At 41.6% G+C, this 6304-nt stretch overlaps 1 pseudogene; it reads left to right on the top strand.

Moving 5' to 3' along the window:
• The first annotated feature begins 5434 nt into the window (after window positions 1–5434).
• Window positions 5435–5542, top strand: LOC120938742 (annotated as a pseudogene).
• The last annotated feature ends 762 nt before the right edge of the window (window positions 5543–6304 follow it).

Here is a 6304-nt window from a genome sequence, read left to right as displayed (position 1 = left end):
GTCACACATCCAGCCCCGCCCCCCTACATTTAGAAACACATATGCGGTCACCAGGGCAGGACTTAGGGTGGTTGGGGCCCCTGGGCTTGAGTGTTGTTGAAGGGGCCCCCTGGAGCCGAGAATTGGGGGGGATCGAAGAAGTTGTTGAGCGGGGGGGGGGGCGAATTTAAGTTGTTGAGCGGGGGGGGAGCGCATTAAAGTTGTTGAGCAGGGGGGGATTTTGCAGTTGTTGAGGGGGGGAGTGTGCCTCTCACATGTGCCAACAGCCGGGGCCACAGACTGTCATTAGCCCGGCTGTCGGCTTTCTTCCCTTCAGCAGCCACAGTCCTCCACACACCACTCCGGTTCCTCCTGCTTCCGTGCTGCCTCCTCTTGCAGTGCGGGAAAATTAACCCTTTTGCGGGACTGCGGGAAGAAGCTGTCTGTGCGGGAAAGTCCCACAGAATCCGTGCGTGTTGGGAGGTATGCGCAGGGCCGCCATCAGGAATTTTGGGGCCCCTTGCACAGCTTAAGGCATGGGCCCCCTGAAGCAGAGAACCTAGGGGGGGGTGGGGGTGCTGCCGCCTGAAATTGAGAAGCGTGGGGGCTGCCGCAAATTGAGAAGCGGGGGGGCCTTTACAAAAAAAAGAAGAAATAAAGAAGAAAACAAATATATATATAAATATATGTAGCCATCCGGGGCCCTGGGGACCTCTGGGCCTTTTAATAAAAAGAAAAAATAAACCTCTGGGCCCTTTAATAATAAAAAAAAAAACATTTATAAAAATTACATAAAAAAAGGGAGGTTGCCAAACCCGGGGGCCCTGGGGACCTCTGGGACCCTGGGAACCTCTGGGCCCCTGGGAACCTCTGGGCCTTTTAATAAAAAATAAAAAAATAAACATTTATAAAAAAAATAAAAAAGGGGGGGTTGCCACATGGGGCCCTGGGGACCTCTGAGCCCTTTAATAAAAAAAAAAAAATATATATATAAAAAAAAATGTAATTTTTTTTTATAAAAAAATAAAAAAGGGGGGTTGCCGTCCGGGGCCCTGGAGACCCCTGGGCCCTTTAATAATAATAATAAAAAAAACTATATATATATATATATATATATATATATACATATATATATATATATATATATATATATATATATATATATATATATGTATTATATATATAAAAATAAAAAATATATAAAAAAAAACATTTTTTTACAAAAAATAAATAAAAAAAAGGGGGGTTGCCGTCCGGGGCCCTGGAGGCCTCCGGGCCCCTGGGGACCTCCGGACCCCTAAAAAAAAAAAAAAAAAAAAAGGGGGCCCCCTATTGGGTGGGGCCCCTGGGCTTGAGCCCAGTCAAGGCCAATGGTAAGTCCGGCCCTGGCGGTCACACTTAACCCCTACAGTGCCCCCTAGTGGTTAACTCCTAAACTTCAATTGTCATTTTCACAGTAAACAGTGCATTTCTATAGCACTTTTTGCTGTGAAAATTACAATGATCCCAAAAATGTGTCAAAATTGTCTGATGTGTCCGCCATAATGTCGCAGTCATGAAAAAAATCGCTGATCGCCGCCATTAGTAGTAAAAAAAAATTATTAATAAAAATGCAATAACCAAAAATATGTAGAAGAATACGTATCGGCCTAAACTGAGGGAATTTTTTTTTTATATATATATTTTTGGGGGATATTTATTATAGCAAAAAGTAAAAAATATTGCATTTTTTTTCAAAATTGTCGCTCTATTTTTGTTTATAGCGCAAAAAATTAAAACCACAGAGGTGATCAAATACCACCAAAAGAAAGCTCTATTTGTGTGAAAAAAAGGACGGCAATTTTGTTTGGGAGCCACGTCGCACAACCGCGCAATTGTCAGTTAAAGCGACGCAGTGCCGAATCGCAAAAAGGGGCATGGTCCTTAACCTGCATAATGGTCTGGGTCTTAAAGCGGGGGTTCACCCTTAGAGGGCACTTTTCCCCCTTAGATTCCTGCTCGTTATTACTAGGGGAATCGGCTATTTATTTTAAAATATGTGCAGTACTTACCCGTTTACGAGACGCATCCTCTCCGTCGCTTCCGGGTATGGGCTTCGGGAATGGGCGTTCCTTCTTGATTGACAGGTTTCCGAGAGGCTTCCGACGGTCGCATCCATCGCGTCACGATTTTCCGAAAGAAGCCGAACGTCGGTGCGCAGGCGCAGTATAGAGCCGCACCGACGTTCGGCTTCTTTCGGCTACGAGTGACGCGATGGATGCGACCGTCGGAAGCCTCTCGGAAGAATGTCAATCAAGAAGGAACGCCCGCTCCCGAAGACCCATACCCGGAAGCGACGGAAGAAGATGCAGCTCGAAAACGGGTAAGTACTGCACATATTTTAATATAAATAGCCGATTCCCCTAGACCGAACGAGCAGGAAGCTAAGGGGAGATTTTTTTTTTTTTTTTAAATGGGTGAACTCCCGCTTTAAGTGGTGAAGAGCCAGTAATTATTTTTTAGGTTTACAGGCTTTAAGCCTTTAGAAGACCTGTGACAATGTGTTATCCATAGCCTCTTTTTTTGTTTCTTAAAACTAAGATGCCCAATTTCACAAGTGGAAAACTATCTTTAAGGTAAAGCTGCTTTTTAATTTCTCGGCTCAGCTGCATAGAGTGAAAATATTTTGCCAGTGCTGTAATACACAGTGAAGTAAGATTGACTCACATTTTTCTTAAACTCTGCTCAGCTTCCTTCTGTTTCTTTTGGCTCAGACAATAAAAAAATGAGCATGGAAACTGGAATGAAAGGAAAGTGGAGAATAATGGTGCCAGACACAGGATTGGATCTGTCAGTATGATATGCTCTGGAGAAAGTGTCAGGAATGCTGTTCCAGTTGGCAGCTACTGTTCTCGTTTTTCACTACGGAGACTCAGACAAAGCTTCCGGAGTGAAAAAAATCAGAGCCAGACAGATTAGGGTTCTCACCAAATTTACAAACTTCTAAATATGGGACTGCACCTGAAACACTCTTATGTATGCATAAATCCCATCCAAGACTTTAGATCGTACATTACCGAGCAACGTTGGAGCTCACAAAATTTTACGCAGCATGCAGGTGTTTTTTTTGTTCCAGCAGTTTTTTCTTTATACTTTGCCTATTTATTTTGTTACTAACAAAGCTGACTTTTAGTAACAGAAAATTAACTATTAGTTAAAAAAAAAATATTGGGAAAGCTATCAGTGGCTTAGATTTTAAATATGACAATAGCTGAGGATTTAACTACTTAAAGACTAAGTTCACCTTTAGTAAAAAAAAAAAAAAAATTCATGTGATTTTGTAGGTAAAAAAAAAGTGTGTTTATTCTTTTTTAAACCTTGGAGACTGCAAAGCATTGCACCCACAATCAGTGTATTGCAGATGCAATGTCAAGCTCCTACACTGCTGAAATCTGTCTGCTTGTATTTCTGTATGGGAAGACAGGTACTCAGCTTCAGTAGGTGTCAATGGACGACAAGGGCACTAGTGAGTGCGGCTGTAGTTTCAATGAGAACTGTTAGCTGTCTGCCAGTGGCAGATAGGACTTGTAGTTCACAGATCACTTTTTTTAAATGTGACACAGAGTGCGGAGGGGTGAGTCCATAGTAACATGTTACATGTTACAACCTAAATTTGTATGTGACATATAATATGTTACTAAAGGTGAACTTATCCTTAAAACGAAGATTGTATTCACAATATCTTATTCCATCACATATCCCTAAAATTAAAGGATCATCCCACCCCTTTCAGGACAGTGGGCATAACCATGCAAATCATTGTTTTTTGCCCCTCTGGCCAGAACTGCTGAGGTGTGGTGCAAAATATAGCCTAATATTTTATAGCTAATTGATCTTAAACTACATACAGTTTCTTTTTTTTCCTTTTTGGAGCCCTGTGGTGCAATGCTTGTTGAATCCCCTGTGAAGAAAAATTGAACTGTGAAATCACAGCACACAAAAAAGTGCATGAAGGGTACATCAAATGGCTAAATCTCAGAATAGGAGGTGACAAGGTACTCTATGGTCTACGTAGGTCGAAGTCAGGTGGACTTTTCTCCCTAGGGGCCAGCTGAAGCCGGTCAGCCAAGTACTTGGTGATGGGCTTTTGTGAAAAAAGACCCCTCTGATTGGGGAGAGGTAAAATACAAATGGCCACAGAACCTCGCCCTACATCAGGGCAGGCCCTGACAACCTGCACCCTCTGGAAAAGGATCCCTTCCACCATTCCCACATTATTACATCAGGAAAATACAAACCGCGTCTACTCTCTTCCATGAAGCACTAGTTTTCTTTCTCTTGAAACAATGACTTCTATGGAGTAGGACTTGGGACCCAACAGGCCTGTATAACTATACAATAAATGACAAATAAATAAATGTAAGCGCAAATATTGTGTACATGCAGAAATATATCAGGCAATATATGAACAATGAAAAACATATTCTAAAATCCTAAAATTAGTGTAATAAAATATAAGCAGCGCTGTAAACAATGTAAGATGAAATATCCGTTTTCACAGGTATTTAAAAATAATGCTAATGTCTATGAACATCACCATGTGACAAAAGTGAATATGTGCACAAATTTCAAAAAATATATATAAATGTGTTTAAATATTAATTAAATATAAGTCCATAAAACACATTAAGTAGGTTTGTGAAAAAATAATGATAATAGCTTCCAATCTTCGACCACACCCGGTGTCAGTGAATCCTCTCCCGTCAGATACAAAACTTACCAACTCAAATTGCCTTACACTCTCGTGTTCGGCGTGTAAATGTGTACAAAAATACCTTACTGGTAGGTATAGCAGATAATTCCAGTTCAAACCAATTCACTGCCAGAAAGCTCCGCATGTAAATACAAGAAGTGCTCAAAATAGCGTGATACTGTAAAATCAGTTTAATAACACACGTAAATCTTCAAATATAGCACTCACATGAATGTCAAAAAATAGAGCAATACACTGCACAGCAAACACTCGTTCAGAGATGAACCGAAAACCGAGTATATTTGTCACAGCAGACCCAAGGTGTCAACTGATCCCTTACCACCTCCCCGCTGTTCCTTCCTGGATCTCTGCTTCCTTGATCGGCCTTGATACGTCACACGTTCACTTCAGATGGTTGCCGCACAGCCATGCCCCAACATGTTTCGTCATAAAATACTTAGTCATGAGATTGATGGGATTGGCTGTGCAGCACAGCAAACCCTCCCTTTATCCCCCCCCACTTGAACTCAGAGTGAGAGAAAAAACCCATCCTCCGACTATGGGCGGAAGAATGATCAACACTTTCGCCTCTCCATAGGCTCAACGGGTGTCTCCATGACCATAATACACTCGCTTCCGGTTGCAGTATTTCAATTAGATACAATATATCTCTGTCATCAAAACACTCCCACAATATAGTCTGGTTTCTCTTCAGAACGAAATAAATCTTCTCAGGCATTTTGGCTAAGATCAAGTGTAGTACCTGTTCTTATCAGTTGTCAGAGGAATTCTGAAGCACCTCCTACATGGGGAGGATGGATGCAATCCAATGACGTCATCCGGGGGGGGAAAAAATGTGCACACACAAGTGGTCACAAAAACGTGCAGACGGGTGCAACGTCAAGTGGTCCTCCTGTGAAAAAGGACCCAAACCGTGATCCCCTGGGGCGTTAGGCTCCAGATGGGGACTGAGGTACTGTGGTCCGAGCAACCAAAGCCAACACGGACCCAACTTCCTTGGAGGGTCTGCCGAAACAGAGTCTTTATTCTAGGGGCCTTAATATTGAGCTAGACCTCAACTGTTTTATTAATAACTTTTAAAGTATTTAATTAATATTTTTAATATATATTTTTTTGTATTTTTAAACTATATATTACATACGTAAGTATGTGAGTGAGGGTGTATTCTGCATGTGCGTGTGTGCGTGTGAGAGCTAATATATACTCTTTTGCATATTATTTGCATTTTCTCAGTATCCGTTAAATTTAGGAATCAATCTCATAATGCTCAGAGCTAATTTAAATTAATATATTTTAATATTGTTTATTATTGTACTTATGAACTCTACGATTATGGTACACTTGCGGAGGAATTGTGGGAGTGTTTTGATGACAGAGATATATTGTATCTAATTGAAATATTGCAACCAGAAGCGAGTGTATTAAGGTCACGGGGACACCCGTTGAGCCTATGGAGAGGCGATAGTGGAGATCATTCTTCCGCCCATAGTCGGAGGATGTGTTTTTTCTCTCACCCTGAGTTCAAGTGGGGGGATAAAAGGAGGGTTTGCTGTGCCGCACAGCCAATCCCAT

Source organism: Rana temporaria, chromosome 4 (genome assembly GCF_905171775.1).
Source record: "Rana temporaria chromosome 4, aRanTem1.1, whole genome shotgun sequence".
Classification (NCBI taxonomy): Eukaryota; Metazoa; Chordata; class Amphibia; order Anura; family Ranidae; genus Rana; species Rana temporaria.
The sequence above is the reverse complement of the archived record's forward strand: the minus strand, read 5'-3'. Positions and strand labels throughout refer to the sequence as shown.